This window comes from Coptis chinensis, chromosome 1, assembly GCF_015680905.1.
Source record: "Coptis chinensis isolate HL-2020 chromosome 1, ASM1568090v1, whole genome shotgun sequence".
In the NCBI taxonomy this organism is placed as follows: domain Eukaryota; kingdom Viridiplantae; phylum Streptophyta; class Magnoliopsida; order Ranunculales; family Ranunculaceae; genus Coptis; species Coptis chinensis.
Genome location: NC_141456.1, coordinates 57364887 through 57382321, shown reverse-complemented (window position 1 = coordinate 57382321; position 17435 = coordinate 57364887). Strand labels below are relative to the sequence as shown.

The following is a 17435-nucleotide window of genomic DNA, read 5'->3' as shown; positions in this document are numbered from 1 at the left end:
AGCAACCACCCTTTGCTCCTTTCTCTCGCTAAAGTGGCACATTTATGCACATAATGGACTTTAAAGCCTGAAATGCATAAAAACATGTAATCAATATTAACTCTTACTTATTATTCACATAATTGGTCTAAAAGTACGATTGTTAAGGGGTTAAAACTACAATTTTGGACTCTTATCACCTAGCCATGTGATGAAGAAGGGCCCTGAGATGGAAATTGGTCATGGGATGAAGAAGGGCACGATCCATTCATTTTTTGGCGACGACGCTCATGGCTCTCAGACTCATCTGAAACAGGACCCTCCAAGGGTGGCATGTGTCATAGAATCTCTACTTGGAACAAGTGCTGTGCTTCCATCTCAGTCTTTATTGATGTATACTGGGCCTGGTGTCGCTGGTGGATATTCTCCATGTTAATCAAGATATCTTCATGACCCTTTCCGAGTATTCCAAAACTCGTGTTAAGGTTCGTTTGTTTATTTCGAACTATAATCTGTCTATCTCGTATATCTTCACAAATAGCGTAAATGCAACGTACGCTAGTATGCAACATTGACATGCATTCTGAATCAAACGTACACCTCTCCAAGGCATCTTCATCCAACCATGTCATGTCCTCCCTTCATCATCCGAATCCACTACCCTATCCTCCGGCAACATCCAAGTCTTTTGGATACACTCTTTATAACAACTTTCATTTGCATGCAATTTCAACATTATCCGCTCAGTTCTTGGTTTATTCCCCTAAGACAACATTATCTTCGTAATTAAAACAAGAAATGGTGCGATACTCTTCCTAACTCCTCTAATTATATTTAGCAAAAACTCGAGGATACAGAATTCATACCTCTTTTCTTTCAATATCCAGAGAACGTGCAGACATGTGAACCCGATGTCGCTCACTTTCTCCTTCCCAATGACGTTCTTACCAATCCACTGAGCTACAGCTAGTTGGTTAGTTCGCAGAGATGACTGTCGAGCACAATGAGAAGTCGTATTATATTGACCCTCCATAAGGGTGTCATTCATCAATGCAGGAACTCCAGTATACTGTGACTCCTGCACTGTGGCTTTTATGTTTCGTCTAGGCGTAATGCCTACAATTTTAGCCAATTTCGCTCTCGATAATTCTCTCCTAGTCCCAGCCACTTTCATGAACATTTTCTGACCGTCCAACTCTCTTTTCTTATAGAACTGCTCGACCAAATCTGGGTGGTAGAATTCATGTGTCGAGTACCACAACCGATTCCAACCCCTCTTAATCATCTTGTCACCGTAAAACGGCGCATAGCGGTCGGCCTTAAACGCTTGGTCTGGTAACAACCTTTGTTTTTGAGCCATGATATCTTAGAACGATTTGGGGGTTTAACTGGATTGTGGGAATGGAGTTTGAGACTCCCTCACTAATAAAATAGTAGTGGTGGCGCGGGGGTGGCGCGGCACATCCAAATTCTTTGAGGTTTTGGGTGTTTTTCGGTGGTGGGAATTTTTGGGATTGGTGGTGGAGTGTTTTGGAGAAGAATTGAATGTGGAATTGTATTGTGGGCGTGGGTGTATTAAGGTTTCTTTTTATTTTTATTTTTGGTTAGGTTTTTGAATTTGGTAATGGCGAAATGGAAAGAATCGCGATTCGTTTTGATTCGAGGAAAGAGACGACGTCGTATGCGTTAGGGCCCAAGCCCAAATTGATTTTCCGATTTTTGTCGATTTTTCGCACAACTTTAAACTAAAATTCCCGCTTCGTTACCTGTCCGATTTATGTGAATGAGATATGGAAATGATCAGGAGAGAATTTTCAATCTAATGATCCATAAGAAGATGAAAAATGCCTCGAAGTGCGTGCATGATGTAAGTTATGCAAACGAATGAAATCTAACTTAATAGAAAATGTCAACCCGAATTGTAATATAATTAAACGGTCTAACCAACACAACTGGAGAGTTGAACAAACCAGGATGGAGCGAACACTTGACTCCCAAAACAAATTTTAGACCGCGAGTTGAGAAAATTTGTTTTAAAGGTGGGTCTTTTAAAGTCGATTCGAGACTTCTTAACTTACTATGTTTGTGATTTTAACAATTTTTTTTATTTTTATGAATAAAAGTTAATATAAGAAAACAAGAAAGCAATAAATGCATAATTCACACCATAGAAGAACATGACTCAAAACCCGAGAAAACATGCAAGAGTGAAAAACGGAATTATGTTGACCTCAAACTTAGGATCCGTACTTTACAGTGACACACTCCATAGGGAGGGCCTACCCTGATGGTGCACGATCGATATCTGGAAGTGATAGGAAGTACACCGCACAAACAAATGAGTCATTTATAGTCGATACGAGACTTTAACAAATAACCGGATATATATATTAATACCCCTTGGTTTCCAAATATCAACAACCTAAAGAGTTGTGGGTCTTTCCAGAAATAAATAACATGGAATGCACCCCCAAACATAATCAGGCACCAAGATTTCCTACGGCGCAACCTAGTGGAATGAAAATGAATTCTGACAGACCTAGAACATAACCGAGCATGCACCTTCTTAATCATCTTTGAACGAGAGGTTGTCCAAGTGAATGAGTGTGAAAAAATAGATGGTTGTGGAAGATATGGTGGATAAGGATAAGTATTAGAAGGAAAGAATGGAAAGAATGAGAATGTGGGTTTAGCACAAAACTCATTCATGGTATAGGTAGGAACTATCTCAATTCTGAAAATGTAGGTGTCATGTGCCTTTTTCATATTAGGTGGATTTAGAAAATCATTAAGCACAAAGAAACAAGAGGGTCAAGTGCAAACTCTAGGTTCCTTTGAAAAGGTGTAGGATGGGGTACATTGATGGAAGGGGAATGATGTGAGGTGGGTGAATGGTTATCAATAGGAGGGGACTCTCGAGGTGGCAAAGAAGAGTTGCAAAAGAGTTAAAGGAAATCTTCGTCAATTCCCTCCACGTCCAAGGAGTCCTTATTAAAGTTGGAACGTCCAAAGGAAAGGAATTTGTGCATCTGATTATTTGGAAACGTGGTTTTGACATAATCATGAGCTAAACTATCGATCATACTAACCTCTCTATCGATATTGGTATCAGGAACCTGTGTGATCGGTTTAAATACATTGACCTCAGCAGAAAGATGGCCAAAACATAAGGACATCGAACCATCACGACAATTTATAAGCACGTTGGAAGTTGCCAAGAAGGGGCGCCCTAAAATGATCGGGACAACGTCGTTAGCGACTTCTGTATCAAGGATAACAAAATCTGCAAGATAGTAGAAATCTTGAACCTTAACCAGCGCGTTTTCCATTACACCCTTAGGATACTTGATAGACCTATCAGCTAATTGCAACGTCATTGTTGTAGGTTGCATTTCTTGTACACCTATTTGTTTATATAAATAATAAGAAAGTAAGTTAACACTCGCCCCCAGGTCTAATAAGACAATGGTCGTGTGAGTATCTCCTAAGGTGCATTGTACAGTAGGATGACCAGGGTCCTTGTACTTAACTATTCCATTATATTCTAATAAAGTTGGAACCTGTTCAGTGAGAAAGGCGTCTTTTGGAATATTTGTCCTACTCTTAGTAATGCACAACTCCTTAAGAAACTTAGCGTGGTGAGGTAATTTTTAATTGCGTCGAGGAAGGGTAGGTTAATTGTTAGATTTTTGAAAACGTCCTTAATCTCGTCAAAGTTTGTATCTTTTTTTAACATAGCTAATTTCTAGGGAAACGGTGGTTTCTTACTATGTTTAGCGTATGGTTCTACTAGATATCTAACCTTTGCTTTTTGCTTCTTAGGTTATGATTTAACTGGTACCTCTACAGGGGTAGGATCTTCAGTTTCTGTTACGGTATCTAGTATAATATCTGGTGTAGGAACTCCTTGTAGGGTAACTATAGACATAGTTACTTTGTTGAGATTGCATAAACGTATCAAAATGATACGATTGTAGAGTAGTATTTGCTACTAGTTGTGTGACAGGAACTATGTCACGTTGATTATTAATGGGTGGATTTCGATAATTATTATTTATCGGAATGATACCTCTATTAGCATTATAATTATTAAAATTACCATGACCTTGTGCTTGACCTTGTCGTGGTTGTACTTGGTTGTTATAATTATAATTACCCTGACCTTATCCTTGTCGTGGTTGAGCTTGGTTATAATTGTTTGTTAGCCTAACATTTGGGTTAAACAACCTTGGAGGTTGTTGATTATTTGGCCAACCGAAGTTGGGGTTTTGTCGCCAAGCTGCGTTAGGTTCACTATTAATGGAACAAACGTTATCTTGTTGTGATTGTTGTTGCACATAAGCGAAAGGACAATAGGAGTCGGGATGCTCTGGACTCAAACAGAAATTACATGGATTGGAGTGGACATTCATGGCGGGTATAGGCGTTTGTTGAACAGAAATAGCCTATACCATTTTAGTTAGAGATTCGATTAAATTTTTAAGTTCTGGATCGGGTTTCATCTCAAACATACCGGTGACCTTTACTGTTGTAGAAGAACTAGCGTTGCGGGCGATATCGTCACTACCCCCGTTATTATTACGCTTTAGTCCGATCTTCTAAAATTTATAAGCCTCCGGTGCTCCTTTACTTAAGAAACTACCCCCATTCATTATGTCAAGGACTTCTTTATGGTGGTGTAGAAGTCCCTTTAAAAAGGCATAAACTAACGTGTCTTTCGCGAGGTTATGATGTGGACACTCTATAAGTAGATCGGTGAAATGATTCCAAGTCTCTGAAAATGATTCATGAGGATTCTGTCGAAAGAAATGAATTTTGGAAAGCATTTCATCGGTCTTCAGTGGTGGGTAAAAATGTTCCATGAATAGTTGAACAAGTTTAGCCCACGAGTCCACAGAATTAGGCGCTTGGGCAGTTAACCAAGACGCAGCCTTATCGGCTAAGATGAAGGGAAATACCCTTAGTTTAATTTGTTCAGCACCTACCGTAGGATGGTGGAATGTAGTAAGGACTCGGTCAATCCTACGCATGTGCTGATAGGGCTTTTCATGGTCTAACCCATGAAAAACGAGTAACAAATTAAATATATTTGGGGGGATTTGGAAATCCCCCACTGGGTCTAATTGAACGATGCAAAATTTAGGGCTATCGTTCAAGGCTTTGTAAAAGTCAGAGAGAGGAGACTCTCTTTCTTCAGCCATTACTTCAGGTGGTGTGTGTGGTATGCTAGCTAGAGGTGTAGTGAGTGGTATACTAGAAAGACTTGTTTGTTGCCATTGTCGGTTAATTACGTTAGGTGTTTTTCTTCGGCCCGACCTTAATCTCATGCAAGGCTAAGACCAATATTAATGAAACACAACAACACTCCAAACAATCCTGATATGCTAGTATGAACCTCTAACAGAATATGCGAGGTGTGGAAGAAAAAAGTACCTGAAAGCCTCCTTGCTTCGCTTATGAATAACGTCTTGTTTACGCGTGCTCAGTGTATATTGATATTCACCTTTTTTATGTTAGAGATTTGAATCTCTTCTTATGCAAAAGTGCGAATTCAAAGATTTTCCTTACTCACGATCTTCGTGTTCATATAGTTTGGAGTAAGGATTCGAACCAACCTAAATTCTAGGACGACTTACAACTTGGTTTTTACTATTTTAGGAAACTAGTGAGTAAGTTTAAATATGATTATATTAATACTAAATATTTGGTTTCTTACTACAAAAAAATTAAAAACATTAAATTACGAAATTCATGCAACTAAGACACAATAAAATTTTACTAAAACAAAAGCGGAGGGTTAATTCTCCTCATGTGAAGATTACTTTTGTTATTTGATTTTTATAAGTGCATTAAAATCTTCCTAGAACTCATAGACAAGTTCTAACAAAAGAAACTTGATCCCTAACAAATATGACTCATCTCTAAGCTCATCACTTGATCCCTAACTAGATTCTACACCAACTATCATTTTGGGATAGGATGTAGGCCTAGTTGTTCTTCCTAAACACATACTAAACCAAATAACAAGACTTTTCCCTCACATGAGTGTTATTAACTCCCCACAAAGGGAAGGTTTAGCTCATGATCCTTAGGCTAAAACTAAATCAAGTGTGGAATGTAAAAAGAGAGAGAGAGAGAACAAAAAGAATAAACTATTTATTTATAAACTCACTTGCATGAAGAAGTTAGAATTTTTCAAGAGGAACTCAAGGTTTCCTCCATTAAAACTATTACAAGCTTTTTTTTTCCAAAACCAAAAACTAAAAACCAGCTAAAACTAAGAAACTAAAATAATACCTGGCAATAGAAAATAAGTCAAGGGAGTAAATGGAGTGTCCCCCCCTTGTTTTGTTTTCTTCTCTATTTGAGAGAAATCTCATTTCCTCCCACGTGAAATATCAAACCACATTTACTTCCTTTTTATCCACCACATAAAACAAAGTGACACCTTGCCTTTTTTTCACTATTAACACCTAATCTAATTAATTACATGCAAGGTGTCAACTTTGCACCAATAATTTGGCATTTTTGTCTTGACATGCTCCATGATTGATGACTCATCAAATCTTGTGGGCCCGTATAATGGGTCTACGTGCAGTCCAGTGGCGGTCCGGTCTTTTGGCAATTTTACAACTTCCCGCCTATGCATAGAGTTCATCGCCCTGATTGTCTGAGTAGCTCACTTGGCGCATTCGAAATCCTGGTTCAAAAGGGAAGAGCTTCGGAAGTTTGATGCTTCTGTGTGAATTTGTTAGGCTTTACATGGCTGATTTGGAAGAATTCATATATACGTCGTTCCCATGCTTTAACGCAGGTTTAACTAATATTTTCATGTTTACTGCGAATACCTGCAAAAGTACGAAAATATATTTATTTCATGATTATTAAACACATAATTAACCAAATTTATATGTCTCAATGGGGTTTCATATTACAGTTTTGGGTGCTTATCATATATAACATGTTAGAACACTGAAAACTTTGAAGAAATGGAAGTTCGAAGTAAACCTGTGGAAATCGGGCAATTTCAACAGAGGGCGCGGGTGCACTCAGAATATGCATAGGCAGGGCGCAGGTCGCGCTCAGGCAAAAGTTAGGATTTCAGGCGTGTGGGCGTAGGTGGCGCTCCAAGTTGGCCTTGGTAGGGCGCAGGTGGCGCTCAGCCAAAAGTTAGAATTCTAGGCGTGTGGGCGCAGGTGGTGCTCCAAGTTGGCCTTGGCAGGGCGTAGGTGGCACTCAGCCAAAGGGTGGGATTCCAGGTGTGTGGGCGCAAAGTGCGCTCCACTTTGGCTTGCCCAGGGAACAGGTGCGCTACGAGTATTTTTCGTGGAAACTTTCAAAGCTGAAACAGTCAACCACAGTGAGAATCCAAACAAGGGTGGGTGGGTTATGGGACTTTGAAAAACTATCAATTCTAAAGAAAATAATACTAAAGAGTACTAAGATGGCAGCGACGCCATTTGATAAACGTAAAATTAAATAATTTACCTACGAAATGAACGATGAAACTCAAAACGCAAGTAAAACTAAACTTAATTACGCGTTACTATCAAAGATTTCTATACTCTCAATTCTATCGAAATAGAGTGGAGTAGAAGGTTCGTTCCACTCTTGGTTCTTTAGCATTCAAGTTTCCTAGATTGACTAATCTATTCAAAGTCTAATGAGAGCAATGCTGGGAATTATACTACGATGTAAATTAAAACTAGACATAATATAAAGATTATAACTTCATTAAATTTAACTAAACAATAATTAAATTCTAAATTAATAACTAAGAATTGAATAACAAGCACTGAAATTAGATCTAACAATTTTAAATGACAAAATCAAAATGAACAAGAAATAACTATTTTATTTATCTAATCAATGAAGAACTATGATTCAAAGAATTAATCTAAAACAATGTACGAAACTAATTAATTTAACTAATTGAATTCAAAAACTAGATGTACAAGCTATTTTAATGGCTACTTTCTATTGTAAGCTATCTAACTATCTTTCTTAAGAGCTAAGTCTTGTTTTATGTAAAGGAGGAGACTAGATCCACAATTTCAAGCATGGGCTGAGGTCTCATGTTTTGGGCTGGAAAATTGAGCCCAAAGCCCAATTTCTTCAGTCCACAGAGCCCGTTTCAGCTGGCTTTGACTTCAGCAGACTTTTCGTCCACTTCTTCTCTTCTGATTGGGTCAAGGCTTAGACCATTGGAAAGCTCTTTCCGAGACGGTCGTTTTAACCTAAGGTAGGCCCAAATCCGAGGCCTAAGTCCAAAGATATGGTCTTTGGAAAGTTTGCTGACTTGTGCACTGTTTCTGCCCGTGTTGACTTTTCAACTTTTAACCGAGCTTCATAAAGGCTTTGTCTCCTTGAATCTTGGCCTTTATCACAGAACTTCTTAGCAACCAACCCTTTGCTCCTTTATATCGCCAAAGTGGCAAATTTATGCACATAATTGAGTTCCATGCCTGAAATACATAAAAGCACGTAATTAGCATTAACTCTTATTTATTACTCGCATAATTGGTCTAAAAGTAGTATTATTAAGGGGTTAAAACTACAGTTTTGGGCTCTTACCAGTACACCCTCCCCCAACTTAACATATGCATTGTCCTCAATGTATAGAAATTAAGTAAATGAAATGAATGAGAAAAAGGGAAGATGTTACCGTTGATGCCGAATATCAAAATTAATCCCAAAAATAAGAACATTTCCTTTTACCAAAATTTTTTTTCTTTTTTTTTAAGGTCTTTTTAAGTCATATCCCTAAGACTATATATCATCGATTATCAATTTGGAGTGAGGAGATCAAATTTTCTTACCCAAATCTGACAAATATTTGGAGGACGAGGAGGTCTCACCTTGTAGGTTGTCAAAAATACTCCATGATAAGCTGGAAAGATTGCTGGTGAAGTTGCTTCTCTACTTTGAACTATTTTAGGTCTGATGATTATGTGATAGGCCTTATGGTTCCTCTGTGTAGAAGATTGATGAAAATCTTTCTTTCTAATAGAACAATAGTATCTGATGTGCCCTTTGCCACCACAGTGATGATAATGGATGTCTGGCTGACTGCGCTCAGGGTGGGCGGTAGACTGGTTCACAAACATCTCTCGTTCAGACAATAATGGTGTAGAAGAGGCTTTAACAGTGCAATGCTTCTTATCAATATGGTCCACTTTCTACTTTAGAAGACTCATTTCAGTTTCTAGATTCTATTGTTTTTCCTAAACTTCTTTAAGCTGATTCTCTAGTAACTGATTTTTCTGAGCAGAAGTCTGTTGTTCATCCTGAAATGTAGAGTTCATCTTCTCAAGATATGATACTCTCTCTATTAATTTTACATTATGCTCACTTAAATTCTGAATTTTCTGCAGATATTCCAAGAACATGGCTAGCAACGCCTCTGTGGTGGGGTTCTCAGGTTCATCATAGTTTTCTGTAGATTGAGTACTCTCAATTATATCTTAGAATGGGAAGGATTCTTGTATCATGGTATTAAGGAAGTACACCTCTCCACCTTCGGTGTCATCACAATCCTTATGCAATAGGTGAAAGATATTTATTTCCATGGACATCTTACCAAAGTTGATCTTCATTTCACCATTATGACAATTTATCAAAGCTTTTGCAGTAGCGAGGAAAGGTTAGCCTAGAATAATTGGAATTTTATCAAAGGCCTCCTTGGTGTCTTTTACAATGAAATCCACTAGATAGTAGAAATCAACTACTTGAACAAGAACATCATCAACTATGTCTCTGGGAATCTTGTTAGAACGGTCAGCGAACTTCAATCTGACTTTTGTAGGCTTTAGGTTCTGCAGGCCCAACGCTTGGTACACATGATATGGCAAGAGATTAACACTAGCACCAAGGTCTAAAAGAGCATTACCTGTGAATTTTTCTCCTATCTTGCATGATATTGTAGGACTTCCTGGATCTTTGAGCTTGACTAGATCTTGCTGATGGATAATAGATGTTGTTTGTCCAGCTAGAAACGCTTTCTTTGGAACATGAGTACTTCTCTTTATGTTGCATGCATCCTTCAAGAATTTGGCATATGATGGCAACTGCTTGATCGCTTTGAGAAAGGGGATATTGATGTTATCTTTCTCAAATGCCTCCTTCATCTCTAAAAATTGCTTGCCCTTTTTGCTTTGAGAAAAAAACATAGGAAAAGGTGCCTTTGGTACAAACACATCGGCATGTGTCTGCTCTTCTTTCTCTTCGGCATTCTTGCATATCTTGTCTTGGTTATCTTGACAAATGGGAGTTGAAGGATTTCCCCCACTTCTTTTCGAACTTCAGTTGAAATCTTGATCGATTACTCTATAGCAATGTTATCATTAGAAGGTAAGTCAACGTTATTGTCTATCTTCAATCCTGATTTGAGTGTAGTAACTGAGCTGACATGATCATGGAAGTGATCAGTACAATAAGTTGTCCCAATGTGGCATACATCTTTACTCCTCAATATTGGTTCCAATAAGCTAGTTTTAATGTCTTGTGTCTTTACAGACAAAACAGTTATGAGTTGGTTGACCTTTGCCTCAAGAGACTCCATTCTAGAACATTAACTTGCCTGAGATTGCTAGAGATTGAGCTGAGACTGTGCAATAAGCTCTAGAACACTTTCAAACTTCTAATTTTTCTATGATAGCAAAGTAATAGCATTCTCCAAGTTGGCAAGTGCGGCATAATTTCTCCTAGGATCAGGCACTAACTCTCCCCTTGTATTGGAATTTTGCTGAGTAAAATTATTGTTGAGGAACCAACTGTGAAGTTTGACTTGTCTGTGGAATATAACTTTGATCTTGAGAACCTGGGGGTCCAACGTTCTGTCTACAATAATTGCCTTGAAAGTTATTACCACCTCGGTTGGGCCTCTGAAAAGAGTTTATATTGTACTCTCCAATTGATGCATGTTGATAGTAACCAGGACATTCTAGAGTTGCATGAGTAGGGTCAGAATAGACTTCGCAGTATCGGCTAGCTTACATGACTGGGAGAGATTAAGCTTAAGAATTGTTGATCTTGGAGGGATTCATGGAGAACTGGTTGAATTTCTTACTCAGAGTTTCAATGATGTTGGCCAGGCTGGCCAATGTAGACTTCAGTTCTTGATCTGATTGTTCATGTGCTTGGTAACCAAATTGCTTTGGCTCCCCCTCCATGCTAGCGACATACTCGTTTCTAGTAGTCCATTGTTGTGTTTCTTCAGCTAAATTCTCGAGAAAGTTGTAAGCTTCCTCTCCATCCATTGATGTAAACTTGCCTTTGTGCATTGACTGTATTATCTGCTTGTTCATCCTTGAGAGTCCTCGATAGAAAAAATGAGCCAGTGTGCTCTTGTCATATCCATGATGTGGACATGAGACTAGTAGATTATTGAATTTCTCCTAGGTTTGATGATATTCTTCAATTACCTTCCCTTTGAAATTGCTGATAGCTTGCTACATGGCATCTGTCTTCTGGGGTGGGTAGAACTTGTTCATAAACTCTGTTCTTAACTTCTCCCAGGAATCTATTGAATTGATTGGTTGTGCAGTTAACCATTCGGAGGCTTTACCTTCGAGTGAGAGCGAAAAAAGAATCAACTTGATACTCTCATCTTTGATATTCTAGTTCTTGAAAGTTCTGAGGACTGATAGAAATTTGTTCATGTGAACATAAGGTTGAACATTGTCTGAACTGTTGAACTTTGGAAGCATAGAGATTACTGATGCACTAAGTTCAAACTGGTTAGATTCTGTCTCTGGAAAAACAATACTGCTGGGTGGGTCTCCAATGATTGGCGCCATTTTTTATGTGTGAGATGAGATATGGGATATGGATGATGTAGATGGATGATGGTCATTGAACAAAATATAAGCATTTCAAAACTTAATTATCCCTCAATTAGTAAAGGATGAGTAGGGTATCGTTCCACTTTTAAGTGTATGTTTATATGAAGGACCGGACTGGAAAAGGGGGTTTGAGGGATTAAAAACTATTATTATATATTTTAGATTCTAATGCTAAACTAAACTAAACTAAACTAAACTATTGAGTATTTATAAGAGAGGGAATTCAAGAGAGTAGAATCCACCAATACTTTTGATTCAATGACCTTCTGTTTCATGGTTGTTCTCTCAAGTAGACTACAATTAGGCAATCGAGCGAGTGCCGATGCCCTCTTAGAAGAAACAACATTAACAAATAACTCTACTCAAGGTTGTTCCAAAGTTTTATGTTCCTAGTATCTTCTTTCCTTTTATGTGAGCTTGGGTAGCTATTCAATGAATCACCATCTAAGGCAAACACAAGGAATACTTCCCTTACTCTAAAACACTACACAACTAGAAGAAAAATAGAGAATAATAGTATAATATTCAATTACAATAAATAAAACCCTATTCTAGCATTATATTCAATTGCAATAAATAAGAGCATGTTACTAGCAAATATTCAATTGCAATAAATAAAACCCTAAACTAGCTGTATATTCGATTGCAATAAATAAAAACTTTAATCTATACTTCCATCCCCTGGTCTAGGTAATGGAACTAATAGCTAAAAACATAAAGAACTAACCTGATTGGAGAATACCATGAACCATAAGAATCATTAAACCTTAAGCACCGGCTTCATCTTCTCCTTTGAAGGAGAAGATTAGCCTTCCATAAAGAAGGAAGAACATGAAGAACAAGTAGAAGAAGAGTTGAAGAACATAAGACTAGAAAGACTAATTTATTAAGGCTCAGCTAGTTAAAACCGAATCTTTTATTATTAATCTCTCTCTGCCCCATGTTCTGGAGACAAGAATATAAATGAATTGGCAAATTACATAAGGCACTTAGGTCCTCTATTTATAGGGGTTACAATGAGTTCTAAAAGCATTCCAAACCGTCATTTATTTCCTAATACAGATAGAATTCTTTCAGAGTCCAACTACGTCTCTAAAACTGAGAAGGAATGGGCTACAATGTCATTCCATGCGTCTTGGACGCGAGGAATGAATCTGGATGCACGATCCATACGTCTCAGATGTGAGCAATGCTTCTGGACTCGCGATCCATGCGTCCCAGACGCGGAAGTCTATTTTGTCTCTTCTGCTCTATCCTTCTATCCTCTTTTGCTGGCTTTGGTCCAAGCAACAAATCCTTTGGCCTTGGTTTCCAAATAGGCTTTAAAATAGGTCCAAGTCGCATCTTTAATAACTTCAATTCCTTGGCCTTCTCCATGATTGTCCACGGGCTTCCTATTTGATCCTTAATGCTCCAAATTGCTCCGTTTTACCCCTTTTTCTCTAATATTCCACAAAACTCTCTCTTTCACCTGTAGAATCATAAAACATAACTTACAAACACTATTAGTCCACTAAGATTGCTTAACAAGAGGCATAATCAAGGGTTAATTTGCACTTTTTGAGCACTTATTAGTATCATTATGTATGCTTTAAAAATTTTAATGAAGAGAGGCAATCACAGTCTTAACTTCTTTCTCATAATAGATATTAGTAATGAGACTGAATGTTGTAATATTTGTTGCTTTAACTGGTGTAAACAGTAGACGTACTAATATTTTAGTAGTTATTATGACTCCTTTAGTAGAAAATGCACTAGAGATCTGAGTTTGGTGTTTGCTTATTATTTATTTCTCTTTGCACCTTGTGATTCTAAGTTGCTAAGTTATGTACAGATTTTGAATTTTCATCTAACAATCAGTACATTGCTTCATCATCAATGGATTAAACAGTAAGAGTTTGGGAGATATCGAAAGGCCATTGTGTACAAGTAATATATGGGGTTTCTTCTCAATTATGCATTCGCTTTCACCCTGTGAGTACACACTAATGTTGATGTTTTTTTACTTAAGTATATTCAAGTTATTTTCCAAGCTTCCACTTTGAAAAGGTTTTCCAGCTTTTCAGAGCTGATGTCCAGCTGTTTGACATCTATCTTACTCTATAGGTGAATAACAACTTCCTTTCAGTTGCCAATGCAAATAGAGAAATCACTGTAAGTATGAGTACTGCCTAACTTCGCATATAATGGATATCTCTTGTCTACTCATGATTTCTTATTTCTTTTGGTTTTTCCGTATATAAGGTTAATCTGTAAACAGCCAGTCACTTCTTGTCCTTCAGTAGTTGACTAGTTGGAATGTATTCCTTAATTTATAGTGTCATATGCATGTATGTATCTCATATCATACTATCAAAAAGAGAGAGAGAGAGAGAGAGAGAGAGAGAGAGAGAGAGAGAGAGAGAGAGAGAGAGTATACTTTGTTCTCCATCTTTGTTAGTGGTGGTTTGGTAGAAAGTCAAGGCTTTCAAAATGGCTGCAATGCATACTTCATAACCAACCAAATCAAAACTTTTTATGCTACAAGGAAGATTAATTGAATTGTTCTCTCTATCCTGTTTAACATTATAGAGGTTTTAATTGCATACTTTTCACCTTGATTGTTCAATAAGATTGATTCCAGGTGATGAATTTCAGCACTGGAAGGATCATTAACAAAGCAACATTTGATAATGGTATAACATCCATGGACAAGGATCATACTGGTCAGTTTATATTCTGTGGGGATGCTCAGGTTGGCTTATTTCCCTTCTATTACTCGTTTGTTTGGTCCTGATATGAGTGAACTTTTATAGGAGTGAACTTTTTGTTTTCCTTATGTTGGTGCTCTAATGCTTGGTGATAATGGAATATGTTGCATAGATGAATATGATAAAATGGTTGTTAGAGATTAGGTAACCATCTATTATTTAGACTTCGGCTTCTGAGGGACCTGAAAGTTTTCTCTAACTGTTTGATCTCTTTTACACATCAGACCATAAGTATTACAAAAGTGGGAATACAGGCGACATTAAATGCTCGAACATCAATTTTAGCTACTGCCAACCCTACTGGTGGCCGGTATGACAAGTCAAAACCATTAAAGGTGAGAAATGTTTGCTGTGTATGTATGTTTTCCTCATTACCACTGATAATAGCAAATTTACGTTAACTTACTATCTATGCGTAAACACAAATAATCAATTAACTAAATAAGTGCATAGATCAATATTCCTACTCTCAATTCATTATGAAATATATAAAGAGTACTGATTCGTTCCACTCATAAACTATCAAGACATAAATAGAATTCAACTATTCAAACAAAAGGAACAATGATGAGAGTAATGATTTGAATAAGAAATTAACTATTATGATGATACTACGAATTTATACTAAATTAACTAACAATATAATGATGTGAATCAAAGATAGAGAATGTTAGAGAGAGAATTAAATCTACTTTTCAATTCGTAGAAGTGTTAGAATAGATTGTTAAGAAACCCTAATCTTTATATTCTCACTAAAAAGTTAAATAGAAATCTTAGACTTTTATGATCCCTAATTCAATTATACCATTTCTAGTCATAATCAAATTAGTATGAGAGGAAGGTTTGTTTTCCATTCTCATGGCAAAACTCACAATCCTCTAGTTTAGATTTTTCTCTTCTTATCTCTAAGTCAAGAAAAATCCAAACTTTAAACCTTAATCAGCAAATCTATGCTAAACAAATCAAGTCCTCTCAAAGCTTCATTAACCTCCCTCGAATGGGAGTTTAGCTTTAATTCATTGGACTAAAATTAGTTAAACAATAAAGTAAAACATAATAACAGAACTTGAAGGTATTTTTATTGAAGGTTTAATGGAGGCTACAAACATAAACTAATTCCGACCCTAAACTAAATTATAGAGGGAGAGAGAGAGAACCTTAATTACACTAATTAAACTAATGGGGGAGTAGCCAATCTTTGTTTTAGCCTTAACCCTCTTTATATAGGAGAGGGTTAGGTTACAATTTCGTGCTTGGGATTTTAGGCTAGGTTATCGACCCATAAATCAAGTCCATAACCCAATTAAGTAAATGCAAGACTTTCAATTCTGGTTGTATTACTATAACACGCATTTTCACCAACTTATACTACTATGATGGAGTCAAGGCCTAAACCATTGGAAAGAGGTTTCTAAGCCGGTCATTTTGATATAAAATTGACCTAATTCCGAGGCCTGAGTCCAAAGATATGGCCTTTTGAAGTTATATTGACTTTTCTTCAACTCTCTAATCCGGTTTGACTTTCACTTAACAGTGTTGACTTGGACTTTTTAAAGGCTTTTTCTCCATTAAACTTGGGCTTTCTTCATGGAACTTTTCTAGCAATTACTTTAGCTCCTTTTAGCACCTAATTAGTAATTAATTGATATTTATTCAACTCCAAAGCCTGGAATACTCAAAAGCACGTAATTAGTGATAAACTTATATTATTAATAACATAATTGGCTAAATATAAATACTATTAAAGGGTTTAAACTACAGTTTTGGGCTCTTATCAACCACTATTCAATTTTCGTATTTCCTTAGATCATTCTAGATTTGGTTTTAAATTTTAAGAGATTTCCTGCCTGTAGGTAGCAAACTAGATGAAGGCAAAATTGTAGGAGATCCCCTATCAAATCTTGGGAAAGGCGGGGGTGCTTTTCTCATGATTTGCAGGACATGGGGTCAGAGAGGTGATCGCTGGATTGCCATTTTAAGGATCTTGCTCAGCCACCAGAAAGCTTTGTTGACAAATCTCCCGCTTCTGAAACCGCAACACCTAGTTCTAGCACATCAAAAGGAGCTTATGTTCCTCCTAGTCATAGGGCTGGAGCTGACAGGAGCAGACAGGATATGAGGCATAAGAATGATGAGAAATCAGTTCGTGTTACCAATCTCTCAAAGGACACGCGTGAGCCTGACCTGCAAGATCTCTTCAACACTTTTGGTCCTGTGAGCCGTGTTTACATTGCTTACGACCAAAAAACTGGCATGAGCAGAGGGTTTGGTTTTGTCAACTATGTACAATGGTTATGGTTATGACAACCTCATCCTTAGAGTAGATTGGGTTTTGCCAAGAACAAACTAGATTGTTAGTTGCTCCTTTTTTGAGTCAGTATGAGGTCTGCTGGTAACTATCTTTTTTTATATGTATGGCACTATCAAGTTTTTATGGCTTAGATTGATGACTATATTTTTATAATAATGTTTAATTGATTAGTGGCTTTGTTTTTTGTTATTCATTTGTTGATTAAGTTTGTGGAATGTGATCTTTATATCATATTTGCTAGAACTAGATGTGCATAGTGGACATTATTTGACCCAGGATTTTTTTTTTAATTTTTAGTGGTTACAATTTACTAACGGATATTTCCGTTACAAATAATAGTTAGTAAATAGCACATCTATTACTAACGAATATATCCGTTAACAGATATATCCATTAGAAATGACAAATTTAATCGGCCAATCCCTAGTTTGCTATCTGTTACAAAGAATTTTAGTAACGGATATAACTGTTACTAAAATTATTATTAGTAACGGTTATATCCGTTACTAATTTTTGGCCTAAGTGAGAGTGACGCCCCAGAGCTAACAGATA

The 17435-nt window shown here is 37.0% G+C and overlaps 1 pseudogene; it reads left to right on the top strand.

Moving 5' to 3' along the window:
• Nucleotides 1–14448: 14448 nt before the first annotated feature.
• LOC147524669 (uncharacterized) lies at nt 14449–16922 on the top strand (annotated as a pseudogene).
• The last annotated feature ends 513 nt before the right edge of the window (nt 16923–17435 follow it).